Source organism: Panthera tigris, chromosome A2 (assembly GCF_018350195.1).
Source record: "Panthera tigris isolate Pti1 chromosome A2, P.tigris_Pti1_mat1.1, whole genome shotgun sequence".
Lineage (NCBI taxonomy): Eukaryota > Metazoa > Chordata > Mammalia > Carnivora > Felidae > Panthera > Panthera tigris.
Window position 1 is genome coordinate 56,045,036 of NC_056661.1, and position 18,685 is coordinate 56,063,720.

General features: G+C 49.2%; 1 long non-coding RNA gene across 3 annotated transcripts; it reads right to left on the minus strand.

Annotated features, from left to right (window-relative positions):
- Window positions 1–5,977: 5,977 nt before the first annotated feature.
- Window positions 5,978–15,278, minus strand: LOC122236739. 3 transcript variants are annotated; one of them, XR_006214989.1, is made up of 6 exons: window positions 14,441–15,278; window positions 9,790–9,951; window positions 9,261–9,315; window positions 9,012–9,084; window positions 7,097–7,264; window positions 5,978–6,554 (listed from the first exon to the last, which is right to left on the minus strand). It is a non-coding gene; the product is annotated as an uncharacterized LOC122236739 (long non-coding RNA). The 3 variants fall into 3 exon arrangements; XR_006214988.1 differs by having other exon boundaries at window positions 7,077–7,264; XR_006214990.1 differs by lacking the exon at window positions 9,790–9,951.
- Window positions 15,279–18,685: the final 3,407 nt, after the last annotated feature.

Sequence of the window (18,685 nt, forward strand, 5' to 3'; positions counted from 1 at the left end):
TGACAGGGAGGACTGGCGGTGGTTTGGCCCGGAGCCCTGGGTGGAGAGGTGGCGAAGGAGCACGTTCTGGGCAATTCTAAGGGTGGAGCCCCCAGGCCTGGCGGTGGATGAGATGAGGGTGCGCGAGACGAGGAGGGACACAGACTGACCCAGGTGTTTGGCCTGAGCCCCTGGAGAGGTGGATGGGCCCCGGCTGACATGGGAAAGCCTAGGGGGAGGCTGCGGGTCCAGCCGCAGCTGAGTGTTTGCCATGTCCGTCAGACATCCACGGGGACATGCCGGGGCCAGTTGGATATGCTGGTCCCCGCCGGGGGAGAGCTTGGGGCTGACCGTGTATGGTTGGTTTTCAGCCCACGTTGATTCTCTCTGGAGGTTGAAACCCTCTTGTTGAAATAGGAGGCAGGACCTTCCTGGCGTTGGGCAGGGGCGAGGCGTCTGCTGCTGACAGCGTAAGACTTCTGAGATTGTCCTCAGAGACCTCAGGAGTGCCTCAAGGGCTGGCTCCAGCCCACAGGATGACCCGCAAGCCCCCCTCATTCCAGGAGCTTTTCCCTCCTCTGCCAGCAGGAGGCCCCTCCTGGGCGGCTGGGCCAGGCGGCTCTGGGTCTGGTCCCCAGGGCCTGACACACAGGGACTGATGTGGGGGCCCGTGTGGCACCAGGGCCGGGAGGAGGGGCTACAGGTGCCCGTAGGCCGGGAGGGTCGGAGGCACCCTGGGGCCTGCCTCTGTCCAGGGGCCGGGTCTCTTAAGTGAGTGTCAGCAGCTCAGCCATGCCAGTGGGAGGGGACCCTGAGCCAAGGTGTCTGCCCCTCTTCCTCATACACAGCGTGGCTAAGGCACATTAAAAATTCCTGACAAGGTGCCCCGTCAAAGAGAGTATTGGATTTTGTTTCAAGGTGACTGACCTAACCAGAGCGGTTACGGAAGTTGAATCCTAAAGTCCTGGGAAGGTTCCCCAATTTTGTTAACACTAGATAATTCCTTCCAGACTCTTCTTAGGGGAAAAAATCAAAATGCCAGCCATTGGGTTAACACTGGCCTTTCAAGGAAATCATTGGAGAGTGGGGTTTTTGTTGTTGTTGTTTGGGTTTTTTGCCCTTCTTCCTGAAAATGCATGCGAGGCTTCCTCCAAGGGCGGTCTCTGCCTGCCGTGCAGTGGGAAGATCACAGAGAGTCTTTGGGGTCAGAGAGAACCTGAGAGAGGGGCATTTATCACTCACTCCCAGGTCTCAGATGGGCAGACTGAGGCCCGGCATGCTGAGGAATTCCCCAGAGACACAGAGCACACTGTCCTGCCTGTCCACTGGCCCCAAAGCAGACCATGGAGCATGGAGCCAGTGCCACTGCGTACCTGCGGTGACCCAGGCAGGCCACTGTGCCTCTGTGCAAAGGGGACAGTGGCAGTCCCCGCCCTGCAGAGTTACTGTGTGAGGACAGAATGCAGTGATAGAGACACATTCCTCAGAACTTGCCAGGCCCCTTACCTGCCCTCTGGGAGGGCTTGTCATCCTGCTGGTCGTTATTTTCATCCCCATCGTGTCTGCTTTGTACACCACTACCAGATGGCTCACGTGCTTTCTCTGGAACCGCATTTCTATCCTGTTACTCCTCTGCTCAAGATCCTGCTGTAGCTCCCTATTGCCCATTCTTTTTCAGTGCTCTAAGTCACACCATTGCTGTTCTCACCCCTCTCCTTCACTCAACAACGGTTTGGGGAAGACAGGCCTCCTGTGCGAGGCCCTGCACCAGCCCCTCCTGGTGGCGGTTGCAATCGCTCCCCAGCTGTCGCCCTCCCCGACCCACCTTGGCAGGCTGGAGGCTGAGACCTTTGCTGGCCTTGGAGGACCCAGCCAAGGAAGGAGGGAAGAAGAAAGTGTCAGTTTCTCCCCCCTCCAAATGTAATTTGGATAGCAGGGTTGTGTCCTACCCGCCGATGGCCTGTGTGTGAGCGAATGTAGACAATGTCCTGGCCTACAGACATCCGGGCTGGGGCCTGCATATCCCACCCTGGGTTCTGGAGGGGTGAAGACATGTTTTGGGCTCTCTCCAGTAGCTGGTTGCCCTCGGGTCTCTTCTCAGAAACCCCTCCCTGATCCTTCGGCCTGGGATGCTCGACCCCACCGTTGCCCCCTTCAGGAGCCTCCCACACGCAGAACCCTGAGCAGGTGGCTCTCTGCTGAGCTTTGTTGGAATGTCTCCTGTGAAATGATGCACCTGCAAGCGGGAACATGTGTGACGTGGGCTTATTTTCCCCACGGACCGCAGTCCGTGCTCCTTCGACCGGCCCTAGCCAGCGAGGAGGAGCTTCTGCCCTTTGTTTAACAGAAACAGCCAGATCTTAGCATCCTGGCATCTCCTGGGGGCCGAGACCCCTCATCTGTTCTGCACGCCCTGTGCACCCACACTGACTCTTGTGTCCCTTCCAGGGACAGGGAGCTCTGTTTTTCAGGCACAACCATTCCATCTTGAGATACCTGTAGGTGTTTTGACAGTTTTTGTGAGCCACAATTTCTGTTTCCCCTGGTGCTGACGTTGCTGCCCTTGGGGGCCCTGACTCTACCTGCTCCCCAGCCCCGGGACAGCGCCCCTGGGCACTCCTCACTGGCTGGGGCTCTCCACTGGGCACACTCTGGTCTCCCACTCCCTCCCAGCATCACCATCTGAGACCTGACCAGTCTCATTGCTCGGGCAGGTGAGATAGTTTGGGCTGAGCTCATTTTGGTGGCTGAGAAAATGTCTTAGGGAAACAGAGCCTCCAGAACCTCATTGACAAGAACCTGTCCCTGGTGCTTTACTTGATGACTACCCAGCAAGGGGTTTTGGGTGGAGAAGCCCCTGGATGCCCCGGAGGCCTGGTATGAGAGGATTAAATCAGCACCATTGAAAATATAGCACTTGCTCAAGGTCTGATAGAGCCTGTTTGGATATGTCATTCTCATTCTAAATCCATCCTCCTTTCTGAAAAATCATCTTGTCCAAAAGAGTTTCTAATTCTCACCCAGGAGACCACAGAAGCTTTTAAAGTGGGCAGGCGGCTTCGACTGGACCGTTTCTAAGGTTCCAGCTCTCTGCCTTCCGCCTGACCCAGGCTGCATGGATTGTTCTCGCCCACAGGTACCTTTTACAGTTGGCCATTTACAGAAGGAAACCTCTGGGCTCCTTACTGCTGGCCCGAGTGCCGGCTCCCTCCACAGTGGCTTCCGGGCACCACGCGTCTGTCTGCGGCCCCTATGGTGGTGGGAAATGGAACAGCCCTTCTCTGCTGGTGGCGTCCCGATTCACAGTGCTCAGGGTGCCCTCTCCTCTCACGGGGAGAGGGAAACTCCTTGGAGATTTTTTAAGTTTTTTTTTTTTAAGTTTATTTATTTTGAGAGACAGAGCACAAGCAGGGGAGGGGCTGAGAGAGGGAGAGACAGAATCCCAAGCAGACTCTGCACCATCAGCACAGAGCCCAACGCGGGGCTTGAACTCACGAACTGTGAGATCATGACCTGAGCCGAGATCAAGAGTCGGACACTTAACCGACCGTGCCACCGAGGCGCCCCTTTGGAGATTCTTAAAAAGGGCAGTAGATGCCAACTGGACTCATTAAACCACTCGCCATGATGTGAGGGGAGGGAACAGGGCGGCCATTCATGCATTCACCTGCTTCTTCGTTCAGAAACATTTTACCACTTGCCTTGTGGGAAACCCAGGAACAGAGAGCTGTTTATTTTTTGTTTATAGCTGTCGTATTCCCAAAACACCTTTGCTCATTCCTTCCATGGTTTCTCATATCTCCATTTTGCAGGTGGGTAGCTCGAGGCCCAGAGTGAGTAGGATTTGCCTTAGTGGCACACAGCAGGGAGGGGCGGGTGGGCTCTAGGACTCCTGTCCAGAGTCAGGTCTGTATGTCCACACCCAGCACCCGTGCTGCCTGCGGGGTCCCTGCGGAGTGAGAACCAGGCCTAGCCAAGGGGCCCCCAGCAGACGTGAAGCAATGCTCCTACCTCAGTTTCCCTGAGCCGTAGTGAGTAGCACTGCCCATTGAGGTGTTGGCTTCTGCTTTTCAGGTGTCTGCTATTATTAGGAACTCTGAAGTCTGGCTCTGAACTCCAACAGATGCCCATAGTCCTTCCTGGTTCCCTCTTGCCTTCCGCTGGTGTTCCTCCTGGTGGCCCTGCCTCCTGCCCTGCCACTTTCCACCCTCCGCAGTGCCTCCCACGGTCCAGGCTTGCTCTGCCATATCCCCACCCTTCCCGTGCTTCCCCAGGAACCAGGCCTGTTGAGCCACCAGCATCCCTTTGCCCCGTTGCTTCACGAATGGTGTCCCCTCAGCCTGGCACAGCCTTCCTCCTATGGGAACACATTATTCATGGAGCACTGCCCCCTGAACACGTTTGCCCCACGTCTGCTGGGCACCAGTGCTACAGGGGCAAGCACCGGGATTTACCCAGGGGCCCCAGGGCCTCATTGCTAAGTAAGCTGGGAGCCGGAGGGGTAACAAGCATTATTTAGGCCAAGCAAGGGGTAACAGTCATGGAGGAACCACCTGTGCAAAGGCCCTGAGGTGGTCAGCGTGAGGCACTCTCATCCGTCCCTCTGAGTTCGAGATGAGGACAGTGGCCATCCTACCAAACCCTGCCCTTTCCTACCCCAACATCCTTCCTGGGCTGCCTTTATAGTTGAGGACCTGGAGTCTGTATCCTGCTCTGTCACTGCTTATAGCTGCATGACCTGGGGCAGTGGCTTCCCCTCATGATGCCTCAGTTCCCTTCTCTGTGAAATGGGAGAGAGGCTGTGAGAGTAGTAGGCTTTGGGAAAGTCTAGATGAGTATGTATAACGTACCCCAAATGGTACTGTGCTCCGTAATCAATGTGCACTGCTATTTTCTATCATTATGATCATTACCACCCATTTTGTTCGAAGCCAATAAGAGTTTTGGAGGCAATTTCGGGCCAGTGGATAGGGTCACAGACTTTGCCATTAAATTCGGGAGTCAAGTGTCAGCTCCTCCACTCGCCTGCTGTGTGACCTTGGGGGAGTCACTCAACCTCTCTGAGCTGCACTTCCCTCCTCCATAGCATGGGGAGGATGATTCTAAGAGAGCCTCCCAATATGCGCTGCACACATTGGCATATGCACAGATCAGGTACCTGAAACCGCTCTCCTTGGTTAGGCCAGGGGAGTGCAGTAGACAGGGACGGAAGGGAGAGAGTGGGGGCACAGGGGACACTGTGGACGTGCTCTTACACACCTCTGGATGATTCGGTTCTCTCCAACGAGCATGTGTTCCTTTTGCAATTAAAACAAAGAAGCCCCAGAGAGCGGAAAAGTTAAATGAAGTCAAGGCACCGCCTGTCTCCTGGGACATCACGAGGTTTAAATGAGTCAGTACGTGTATAATGATTGGAATGGGGCCTGGTTTGTGGTACAAGCTGAGTGAATGTTAGTTGTCATAATAAGAGTAATAATAATAATATAAAATAAAATAAAAAGCAATAATTATTATCATTGGAACTATTACTTTTCAAGCAGTTCCACAGCATGATATCATGAACATCAGTCACGTAACTTCAGGAGAAGCCGGGGTCCCCTTTTGTACTGGGAGTATGGGGTGCTAAGAATCACATTCTAGGGAGGAAGGTGAGAAGCCCTAAGGTGGTTCTGGGCAGGGTGCCAGCCCCCCCCCCGCCGCCTTTACCCCTGGGCAGCCCCCTCTCTCTGGTCTAGCACTGCCAGCTCTGGGGGCCCCTGAGCACAGGGGTGGGGAGGGCAGGTGTGTCCCTTCAGTCTTAAGACTGGGATGCCCTTGAAAGTCTGAGAAGGCTTGAGGGGCAGGGAGGGGACTTCTGGGCAGAAACCGAGTCTGGGCCAAGCAAGTGTGACTGACATCAGCCCTCGTCCAGCCCTGACAGGTTAGAAGGCATGGGAAAGAGGTCCCTGAGATGGCCCAAGGGATGGGGGTTGTGGACTCCCAGCAACTGGCCCAGGGAGAAGCAGGAAGATTTGGTTTTATTTTTAAAATGATGAAGACGTTAAAAGAGTCCTGTAAGCATTTCACAGAATGGGTCTCTGTAGATGTCATTTACATAACAAGTGTCTAAATCATCAGTAATGGGGAGGAAACTGCAGATAAGGACGGAGCAGAGACGTTCTGGCAGCAGAGGCTTTGAGTAGCTATTTCAAGTCTGTGACAACGCCCTGTGGGTTTGGGGTTCTTGAAAGATGGGGAGAAAGGAGTGGGAAAACAGCCTCGGGTGTGGCTGGGGATTGGGGCTGATCCATGCCTTGTGGGCCTAGAGCGTAGAACTTACATATTTTTGGGTGGCACTTTTTAAGAAAAAGAACCCAGAATTACGTGTCAGATCTAAGAAAGGGTCACACAAGTGAGGGCCCTGCGGCTTCAGCCTCCGTGGCTCCTGAGGAAACCTGCCTCTGGTGATGCGTCAAACCCGGGGTTGTAGTAGGAAGACCTTTGTCCGCAGGTCTGCTGTGCCTCAGTAGCCCGTGTGACCTTGACCCGGCCACCTGTCCCTCCGCTGATCTCAGGAGATGATGCATTTGAAGGCCCTGTTCATGCATAAGAAAGAGAGGGCAGCAACACCGAGGATTTCCTCCTTGGGGAGAGATCAACAGCACGAGGCTTTTTAAAGCCTCCAAATAGGCTGCTGTACCATATTTAAATGCTGTTTTGATTCATGCACCCATTAAGCTACTTTATAGCTGACTGATGCCTTATTTTTATTCTTGTTTCAAAGCTAATTGCGTATCATACAGAGATGCCAACAATGTGGTAAAGCCTCCTATTCGGCCAGAGCAGACCTTCCTCTGTTGACTCTAGGTCCTCCCAGCCCCCTGCCATGACCCACACTATTGTGGCCTGAACTGTGAGCATGATGTGTGCATGCACGCTCTTAGGGGTTCTCTTTCTGGAGTCCTCTTCCCTCTATAGTTTATGCTGAACACACTGACATGCACGAACATCAGTGCTCAAGCTCGTGTGTTGCTTTGCTGGCTTTGGTCCCAGCTCCCTGTAGTCCACTCCCATCCAAGTCAAAACAGCATCAGGTCCGGTTTTACCCAGCAACTCACGTTGTGTCATCAGGAGTTACCTTCGCCCTCTGCTTTCCATGTTGGCCTCACTGTCTAGTCAGTTTGTTGCGGGTGGTAGCCCCAACAGCTCCCTGAGGGAATAGAGGTTCTCGTTCACAAAAGTTCTGTGGCAAGTCCTGGCATGGGTTTGCTGGGCCCAGGTCACATGTCCAGCCTTCGATCCGTTACTAAAACAAAAGGCATGAAATCCACTGATTGGCCAGATCTAGGTTATGTGCCCACCTTTTGATTCTGTAGAGAGTTAACATCCCCCAAATTATATAGACTAGGAAAAACTGATGGGGCAAGGTCTTCAAAGGAAAAAAGATGTATTATTGGTATAAGATGAGGAAGTAAAGGGCAGGCAGGAAACATAGTCACAGATGTCTACGGTCCCATCCGGGACAGTGGAGCATCCTAGGATCTGAAGGGATAAGTGCACCCCACAACTGGTGGAAAACCCAACTCAAAACCCCTAAGAACTGCACGTAACACCAGGTGTCATGGAGCCTGGACTTAAGAACCAAATGGAGACAAGAAGAATTGGAAACAAGCACAGGCTTTCCTGCTGGGGCTGCTGGCCTTGGGGGCTTGGGGATGGATATGGCACAGGTGCCCAGAGGCTGTATCAGTAGGGAACCTGGACACTGATGGCAAACAGCATGAGGATGAGAACCTCTGGAGGGATTCTCCTCGGAGTTTGTTAGAAATAAAGCATCTTTTTTTTTTTGAGAGAGAGAGAGAGAGAGAGATTGAATGTGAGCAGGAGAAGGGCAGAGGGAGAGGGAGAGAGAAAAATCTTAAACATGGAGCCTGACATAGGGCTTGATCTCACAATTGGGAGATTATGACCTGAGCCGAAATCGAGGGCTGGACGCTAACCGACTGACCCACCCAGGCGCCCCAGAAACATAGCATCTTGAACCCCACTCCAGACCTCCTCCATCAGAATTTGAATTTTAATCAGGTGCCCAGTTATTTATGTGCACTGCTAAAGACTCATCTCTCATCTCTTAGCCCTCACATTCAGGAGTGGTGGGACCTATGTTAGGTCTTTAATTCAGACTTTCTGGAAGACAGTGTGGTCGTGTGTATGAGGGAGCCTTAAAAATATTCATGCTTTTTGATGGAGCTGCTATTTCTACTTCTGAGACTGTTGCTTAGCAAAGTCATAAGAGGCAGGGACAAAGAATATTATGCACAAAGATGTCAATTGCAGTATTATTTATACTCAGAAACTACTATGTATTCACAAATAGGAAAGGGCAAAGTCAAGTATGACACATTGAACATTGACTGCTGTGTTACCATTTGAAATGTTGCTTTAAAAACAATTTTTTGGGGAATAAGCAGGGAATATAGTGATAAACCAGAGAGACGCAGTGCCTGGCCTCGTGGAGCTGACATTCTACTGGGCAAGACAGACAGTAAGCAAGTGGACAAATGAGACAATTTCAGACCGTGACCAGTACAACAAAGAAAGAATGGGGTTATGTGGTAGAGAATCCTGGGTGGGTTGGGGAGGACTGTTCAGATGTGGCAAATAGGGAAAGCTTGTCCTAGGAGCTGTCATTTAAAGTGAAATCCAAAAGATGAGAGGGATCCAGAGAAACAAACAGGTAGGAAAAGATCATCCAGGCAGAAGGAATGGGAATTAGCAGGATGCTGGAGGTGGGGAGATTGGCTGTTTGGGAGATGTGTGGCTGGAGCAGGGTGAGCCAGGAGGAAGCTGGATGCTGAGGAAGCTGGAAAAACGAGCAATCCCAGACTCCTCCGGCCTTGTAGGCTGTGGGTAGAGTATGTCTTTTGTTCTTAAAGTGTTATTAACAGCGGATGGAGAAGGAAAATGATATCAGTAAGAAGACAGAATAGGAGGTCCTAGCGTATCTCCCCCCACAGAAACACTGACTTGCCAATCACCTACATACAAAATACCTTTGTGAGAGCTCTGGAGTTCAGTTGAAGGTATCAGCACCCCAGTGGACCACAAAATCCAGCATCAGTCACACTGAAAAGGGTAAAAGGAGCAGTTGCACTTTGCATGCATCATCCCTCCCCCGACCAACAAAACTCAGAGCCAAGAGAGATCCCCGCAGTCCATGACTTCTCTCTCCCTCAGGAGAAAGAACAAGAGAGGGTCCAGCTTCCTGACCTTTGGGGGCAATGCCCAAAAGCCCTGCTTACCTTGGCACATTAGAGCACTGAGGAAATTGGTATGGCTTGGATCATCGGAGAGCAGCTGAGAACAAAGTAAAGGGCAGACGCTTATAGCAACTAGCATGTATATCCCCAAACCACAGCCCCCCACAGAAGGGGCTCCACACATCCCCACACATGGCATGCAGATCTCAGCATCTAGGAAGGATCTCGGCAATAGCCTTGATTCTGCAGGATTGGGAGAAGGTGCACAACTCTGAAACTGTTTCCTCAGGAGGGATGGAGAGAAGTGGAACTTTTACCCATTGTCCTGGCATATTGATGCATTACCCTATGGAAAGGGGGTGGTTAACTCTTGGCACTCAACATGGCTGTGTAGGGTAGGGAGAGGGCACAAAATCCTAAGGCATGCTTTACAGAGGGGAGGGGAGGAAGTGGAACTTGCACCCAGTGCCCTGGCATATTAGGGCAATGCCCTAGGGGAAAGCAATGGGTAACTCTCAGCACCTGGCATGGCTCTGTGGGATTTAGAGAAGGCACACAATCCTAAGATTACCTCCCCAGAATGTAGTGGAAGTGGAGTGGTCCATAGAAAAGGTTTGAGAGATATCCAGAATCTTTAGGCAGGCTGTCTGATGAAGGTCTTTTCTTCCCAAATCCTGTCCATAAATACTGGAAGAGGTGACTACTTCTTTATATATGCAGACACCACCACAGGCTATAAAGATCATGAAGAATCAGGGAAACATAACATCACCAAAGGAACAAAACAAGACTCCATTAACTGACCCCAAAGAAATGGAGATCTATGAATTGCCTTACAAAGAATTATAAATTGTCATTTTAAAAATCTCATTGAACTATGAGAGAGCACAGATAGACAACAAAAGGTAGAAAAACAATCTATGATCAAAATGAGAAGTTCAACAAAGAGAAACCATAAAAAAGAACCAAAACAAATTCTGGACCTAAAGCACACAATGCCTGAATTGAAAAAGTCAGTACAGTAGCAGACTTGATCAAGTAGAAGCAAGAATCAGTGAACCTGAGGAGAGGATATTTGAAACTGTCTACTCAGAGGAGCAAAAAGAAAGAGGAATAAGAAAGAGTTAAGAAAGCCTACAGGATTTATGGGGCACCATCAAGAAAACCAATATAAAATAATGGGTGTTCCAGAAGAAGAAGAGAAGGAGAAGGTGGCAGAAAGCTTATTTAAAGAAGTAATAGCTGAAAACTCCCCAAATCTAGGAAGAGAGATGGACATCCAGATTCATGAAGCCCAAAAGATACAAAATAGGTTGAATCTAAGAAGGTCTACAGTGAAGCACATGAGAACTGTCAAAAGTCAAAAAGTTTGAAAACAGCAGGAGAAAAGCAACTCATATACAACAGAACTCCATTAGGATTATCAGCAGAATTGTTAGCAGAAACCTTGAAGGCTATCAGAGAGTGGAATGATATATTCAAAATGCTGAAGGAAAAAAATCTACCAACCAAGAATACTCTACCTGGCAAAATTCCTCTTTAAAAATGAAGCAGAGGAGCACCTGGGTGGCTCAGTTGGTTAAGCATCTGACTCTTGGTTTTGGCTCAGGTCATGATCTCATAATTTGTGAGTTTTAGCCCCACATTTGGGTCTGCACTGACAAAGTGGAGCCTGCTTGGGATTCTCTCTCTCCCTCTCTCTTTGCCCCCTACCCGGCATCAAAATAAAAAATAAACTTAAAAAAAATAAAAATGAAGGAGAGATCAAACTTTCCCAAACAAAAATCAAGGGAGTTTGTTATCACTAGACCTTTTTTTTTTTTAATGTTTATTTGTTTTTGAGAGAGAGAGAGAGAGAGAGAGAGAGAGAGAGAGAGAGGAAGTGGAGGAGCAGAGAGAGATGGAAACACAGAATCTGAAGCAGGCTCCAGGCTCCGAGCTGTCAGCACAGAGCCTGATGCAGGGCTTGAACTCACAAACCACGAGATTATGACCTGAGCCAAAGTTGGATGCTAAACCTACTGAGCCACCCAGGCACCCCTCACTAGACCAAGGGGAGTTTGTCAAGTTGAAATGAAAGGACACTAAACAGCAACACAAACGTATATGAAAGCATAAGTCTTACTGGTAAGGGTGAATATAAAGACAAATAAAGAACAATGCAATACTGTAATGATTATACACAAATCACTCTTAATCCAAGTATAAAAGTTAAAAAACAAAAGTATTAAGGATAACTAAAACTATAAAAATTTGTTAAGGGTGCACAATATAAAATATGCAAATTGTGACATCAATAACATAAAATGTGTGGGGGGGGAGTAAAAGTGTAGAGTTTTTGTATGTGGTGGAAATCAAGTTGTTATCAGCTTAAAATGGACTGTTAAAACTATAAGATGTTGTGTATAAGCCTCATGTAACCACAAAGGAAGTATTTAAAGAAGATACACACGAGAAAGAAAGTAATCAAAGCATATAATATCAAAAAAAATCATCACATCATAAGGGAAGACAGCAAAAGAATAAGAGGGGAATAAAATAACTACAAAAGAAACAGAAAATGATGAATAAATGCCAATAGTAAGTCCTTACCTACCAATAACTAAGTGTAAATAGTTTAAACTCACCCATCAAAAGCCATAGAAAGACTGAATGGATAAAACAACAGGCTGCAACTATATATTGAGTACATGAGACTTTAGCTTCAAAGACACACAAGGGCTGAAAATGATGGGCTAGATAAAAGATACTCCTTGCAAATGGTGACCAAAAGAGAGTAGGGGTGGTTATACTATATGAGATAAAATAGACTTTAAGTCAAGAACTATAAGAGATAGAGAAGATCATTATGTAATGATAACAGGTTTAGTTCAACAGGAAGATATAACAATTATAAATATGTATGCACTGAACATCAGAGTTCCTAAACATATAAAGCAAACATTGACAGTTCTGAAGGAGACTTCAGTAGGAGGAGACTTCAATGCCCAACTTTCAATAGTGGACAGAAAATCCAAATGGAAAATCAATAAGGAAATTGCATATTTGAACAACTCTATAAACAAAATGTACCTAAAAGACATATAGAGCACCCAACAGTTGCAGAATACACACTCTTCTCAAGCACACACAGAACATTCTCATAGATAAAACACATAACAGGTCACAAAACAAGTCTTAACAAATTTAACAAGATGAAAATCATCCCAGGTATCTTTTCTGTCTACAGTGGAATGAAGCTAGAAATCAGTGACAGAAGAAAATGGGAAAATTCACAGATACATGGAAATTGAACAACATATCCTTGAACAGTCATTGGAAAGAAAAAACTAAAAGGGAAATTAGAAAATATTTCAAGACACATGAAAATGAAAATACAGTATACCAAAACCTTGCAAAAACAATATTAACAGGTACTGAGAAACACCTCCGTAAAAAAGAAAAATCTCAAATAATCTAGCTTTATACCTCAAGGTTCTAGAAAAAGAACAGACACAGCCCAGAGTTAGCAGAAGGAAAGAAATAATGAAGATCAGAGCAGAAATAAATCACATAGAAAATAGAAAAATAGTAGAAAAAAAATAGATGAAACTAAGTTTGGTGGTTTGAAAAGAGAAACAAAATTGACAAACCCTTAGCAAGACTAAGACAAAAAAGAGAGGACATAAAGAAAATTGTAAATGAAAGAGAAGACATCACAACAGATGCCACAGAAATAAAAAAGAAAAGAAACGACTATGAACAATTTTATGCCAATAAATTGGACAACCTGCAAGAATAGGACAAATCCCTAGAAACATACAACCTACCAAGGCAGAATTTGGAAGAAAGAGAAAGTTTGAACACACTAACAATAAATAAGAATATTGAATCAGTAACCAAACACCTCCCAACAAGGGAAAGTGAGACCAGGTGTCTTCACAGGTGAAGTCTACCATTCAAAGAATTAATAGCAATCCTCAAATGCTTCCAAAACCTACAGGAAGAAGCACGATACTTCTGAACTCATTTTATGAAGCCAACATTACCCTGACAGGAAAGCCAGATAAAATATTAGAAATAGAGTGACCATATGATTCAGCAGCGCCACCTCTTGGTACATACCCAAAGGAATCAAAATAATCTCAAGGAGATACCTGCACCCCCATGTTCACTGAAGCATTGTTCACAGTAGCCAAGACATGGAAGCAACCTAAATGCGTATCGACTCATGATGAACAAAGAAAATGTGGTATATAGTCTCAATGGGATATCAGTACGCCTTTAAAAAGAAGGAAATCCTGCCATTTGCAACAACACGGATAAACCTGGAGGACATTATGCTAAGTGAGATAAGTCAGATACAGAAGGACAAACACTACATAATACCACTTAGATGGGGAAGCTAAAATAGTCAGATATAAAAGAGAGTAGAATGGTGGTTTCCAGGGGCTGGAGAAAGGGGGAAATGGGGAGGTGATGGTCAAAGGGCACAGAGTTTCAGTTGGACAAGATGAGTAAGTCCTAGAGATTTACATGGCACAGTACCTATCATTAATATTGCCATTTTATATATGTAAAACTTTGCGGAGGGGGTAGATTTTTAGGTTAAGCATTCATATCAGAAAAAAATAACAGTTTTAAAAAAATTTTTTTAATGTTTATTTTTTGAGAGAGAGAGAGACACACAGACACACAGAGTGCAAGCTGGGGAGGGGCAGAGAGAGGAAGACACAGAAACCAAAGCAGGCTCCAGGCTCTGAGCTGTCAGCACAGAGCCTGACGTGGGGCTTGAACTCATGGGACACGAGATCATGACCTGAGCTAAAGTTGGATGCTTAACTGAATGAGCCACCCAAGCGCCCCAAGAAAAAAATAATAATAAATAAAGAGGGTGGAAGAAACTTTTGGAGGTGATGGATGTGTTTATGGTGTAGACAGTCATGACGGTTTTACAGATGTCACTTATCTCATACGTCATCAGGTTGTATACAGTAAATACGTACACCTTTGTGTAGGTCAGTTACACCTCAGTAGAGAGGTTAAAGAAAAAAGTCGACGGAGGGGACTCTGATTCGGTCCAGGTTGCTAAAAGCCTCAGGAATAGGGTCACTGGGGCACATTTCTAATCCACATTAAGTGAGCAAAGCTGGCATAGAACAGTACAAACTGTCTTTTGACTGTATAAAAAGATTAAAAAAAAAAGCCTGGAGATAAACCTGCAAAAATGTTATAGTCATTACCTCCTGGTGGTGGGATTGCAGATGATTTATACTTGTTTTTCTTAAGCTTTTCTGTATTTCTTCCACACGAGAAAACACAATAGAGGTGATTTCAGAATCTGAATTTGTATCCAGTCGCAGTGATTAGTCGCAGACACCAGAATCCACTCTTTCTGGTTTGAGCAGAGTGGAATTTATTCCTGGGTGTTCGGATTGAGATTCCAGAACTACCAGGGGAATAAACTTTGACGCGCCATGGCCAGGGACAGCATAGCCTGGACAATCAGCTAACCCTGCCTGAGACTGTTGCCACGGAAACACCACTGTCTGTGATGCTCAGGCCCAAACACTGGAGCCAGCTGCTGTGGGAGAACCAGACCTTTCTGTTCCCTGCCAGCCGGGGCGTCCCATCTGCCCACCGCTCTGTGTTGCTCACTTCCACCTTCTATACCTTGGGCAGGCATCTATCTAGAGCAGCTGAGACCACCCACAGAAACCTAGCTGCAAGGGTGTCTGGGAAATGTAGATTTCAGTTTTTTCCAGAGACCAACTACCACAGGGCATGGAAGGAGGGGATTGGCACCCTTGTTTAATGACTCAGTCCGCAAGGTCCACCACAGAATCAAAACAAGAGTGACCAGAATGGTTCCTTACTCCTTTGACTTTCTGAAAGGCACATGAAGGCTTAATCATCCATTGTGTTGTCATAAGGACAACGGGAGGCTTTCTTAGTCCAGAGAGCACTGGCCACCAGCGTCCCTTGCCCTAGCCTCCTCAGTACACACTGGCCTGACTTCTAACTGCCAGCACCTCCTTGCTGCTGGAGACCCCTTGGCCACTTGGGCGGTAGGCCAAAGTGTGGAGACGGCGTTCCCAGGGCACTTCAGCCAGTACCCCAGCTGCCTTGCCTCTTGGCTGGGAGAGCTCTGCACACGGCTTCCTGGTGGCCCGGTTCCTGTTTTCCACAGTAGTGGGCTCCTGCACGGTGTGGATGGCTTGATAGCCTTGATTTGCTGCCTTCCCTTCCTTTTCTCACTTCCCTTCCCCCCTCGCCTTCACCTCCCAAATAAACAACTTGTGCCACAATCCTTGTCTCCAGGCATGTCTGGGGCCACTCAAAGTAACGCGTCCGTGGCCTACGCGTGCACACATGTGAAGCCTCATGCTGGCTCCGGGTGTTGGTTGAACACGTGTGAGGCTGCATTTGTGACCTTGCATCTGTTCGTGCCAGTTTGGAAAGGCGCCCTATTCCTGGTTCTCACCCCCTTCGGCAGGGAACCAGAGGGCTCCAGTATGCTCCCCGCCGCCTGCCACCTCACCCACGCTGACGCCACGGCCAAGCGTGCACGTGTAGGTGTCGCCCTCACCAGAGTTCTGCCCAGCCGTTCTCTGCCCTTTCTCCCCACAGCATTTATTACTCCTTCTGCCCTAAGACCGTGCTGCTATGCCTTGAGGTTCAAACATGAGCATGACCATCCTCGGTTTAAACAGGGACCGCTGTGTGCCGCTCGTAGCGTGTGAGGTGGCAGCCAGCTCCGTTACGGGCTCACGTAACAAACATCCCCCCACCCCCTGCAGCCCGCTGGATGCCAGGCCCCACGCTGGGCTCTGGCACTTGGGGACACATCATCTACTACAGAATCACCCTTCCCTCCTTCCCTCCTGTGCTGCAGGTCTGCCCGTGAGCGGCCACCCAGCAGCCTAGCGGCAGGGAGCCCGCGTTCTCAAGTGACACCTCAGGCAGGTGGCAAGAGAAGCGGCTTTATCAATCAGCTGCTGTGTGTCATACTCGAGCCTTGTCTCCTTACAGCACTCGTGGGGGTCGTTATCATCCCCGATCCACAGATGAGGAAACTGAGGCTCATAGAGGTTGAGTGACATTCTGAGGCCACTGGGCAGCAGTAAGTGGCAGTGCTGGGTCTGGGACCAGGAAGCTCTAAGGGTCTGTTCTTGTTTCCCTGGCATGTCCTGGCTTCCCAGACACGGGACATCCCAGAATGATGGGCTCCTGGCATTGACGCGTCACTGTAACTCAGCCACTAACCAGCAGCCTCTACATTGTCTTAGCACCAGAGACACCACAGTGAACCTAACAAACCCCTTGTCTCCTTGGAGCACCCCCTTACTGAGGAATAGATACAGTAAACAAGATCACTTCAAATGGGGCGGAGCGAAGGCTACCCCGTGGGGTGATGCGAGGGAGAGGTGTTGAGGAGCATTTTCTACTGCTGTGTAACAAACGACCCCAACACTTAGCGGTTTACAGAGGCGACCTTTTCTTGTCTTGGTGCGCGTGGGTCAGGAGCCCGGGAGCAGGATAGCTGGGTGGTTCTGACTCACGGTCTCTGAGATCGCCAGCAAGGTGTCGGTTGGGGCTGCATCAGCCGGAGGGCTGGGAAATGTACCTGTAAGCTACCAACACATGGTTGGTGGCCGGGGCGTCAGGACCTTACCACGTGGGTCTCTCCAGGGCCGCTCACAGGACAGTTCAGCTGGCTTCCTGCAGGGTGAGGTCAAGGTGGACATTAAGAGTGAGATGCGCACATGCACGTGTGCTCGTGGGCGTGCACACACAGGCTCTGCTTGCTTGCTTTTCTGCCACAGCTCTGAGGAAATGGAAAACAAAAACAAAACAAGAACCTTCTATAGCTGCTCCTAAGGATGGCGCCTCCTGTGGCTCCAGGCCCCCGGAGGACGGCTTTGGAGCGTCTTCCAGCTAATGGAGGCCTCATCAGCTCCTTGCTGCATCCCCCGGGGTGAGGAAGCATCACACGCTTCTGTTGGCCCTTCTGGTCATCCATCACCTGCCACGGTGGGGGGCAGTGTGGCCTGTGTTGGCTTGTGCTGATGCCACTTGGAATTGCCAGGCAGGAGTCCGTGGCCCTTCTAGAATGAGGGTTCAGGCAACTAGAACACACGTGGCTGGGAGACACCTGCTTTTCACCTTACTTGCTACCGGCGAGGGCGCAGGGGCGGCTGGGTGTGGCCAGAGGAACCCACCTGTGACAGTGGGCCTGGATGTTTGAGGAACAGAGTGGGGGCTCTGGCCCTCTTTTGAAAATAACTCGTCACCTTGCCAAACAGTCTGTTCCTATTTTTCCATTTTAAAATTGTGGCTTCTACATACAGAGGACATACAAAGTGTCCATGTACATATGTAGGGGTGTGTGTGTGTGTGTGTGTGTGTGTGTGTGTGTGTGTGCAGGTCACAGATTCACTATGGTACAGACACCTTGCCTCACCACCTAAGTCCACAAGGGGGGGGGCCAGCAGCCTGGCGACCACGTACTGTTCCCCCGACAGCAACATCTCTCTGGGGGAGGACTGGTGGCCCGACTTTTGTGGCTTCATGGTTTAACTCCCAGGTGGGCACCTTGCAGCTGAGGCACCGAGTTTTGGCTGCTTTGCTTCATTCAGGTGGATTGTGACATGTGCCTTCTCTGGCTGCCTCGGCCACTCCCCCCCTGCTGGGGGTGGCCAGGGCTTGTGTGTTCTCCTGGGGGCTTAGCATCCCTTGTTTGGTGTGGATGGGCCACATTCACCCATTTTCCTGCCGAGACACAGGAGGCCTCTTCCAGCTCAGGGCTCAGGGAGCACATCACTCGGGCCAAATCGGTGCGGGATTATTTATTACCTCAGTACCCGGGGTTTGTTGTCTCACCACTTCGAAGAATGAAGAAGGAGACACAAAATGAGCAGTAGGCCAGTTGATTAGAGTAGAGGATCAGAAAGGAAGGGCAGTAGCAAAGGTCTCTTTGCAGAGAGGGGGCGTTCAAAAGTGAATGCCCGAGGCCTCTAGGTGAGGGTCTCTGTTTTAGAAGGTTCCAGTCAGCCCTCTCTTCCCTTCCCCCTCGTTCCTTCTCAGGTCCCACCCTTATTGACTTGATCACTCTAGGTGCTGGGTTGTCCATTCCCGATCGTCTCGACCCCCTTGTGTGTGGGGTGGTCTGTGGCCGTATCGATCCCATGTGGGTCATACGTTTAATGGCCTGCTACTTAGTTTTAGCCAGGTCTTTTGTCACATTCCTGAGGGGGACCTGACGGGGAGGAGGTTGGTGCCTGGTACATGCTTAAGGGGAACCACACACCTGAAGGGGTTCGCTATGGTCAGACCCTCCCAGCATTGTTCCAAAATGCATGTTTTTCCCCACCCAGGGACCTCAGGTCCTAAACGTCCCCTCTCTGCCCACTGAATCCGGTCTTTTCCTACCACAAAGTCATGTGTTTCACTGGGGCCTGTACCTAGAAGCAGAACTTGTGGGTCCG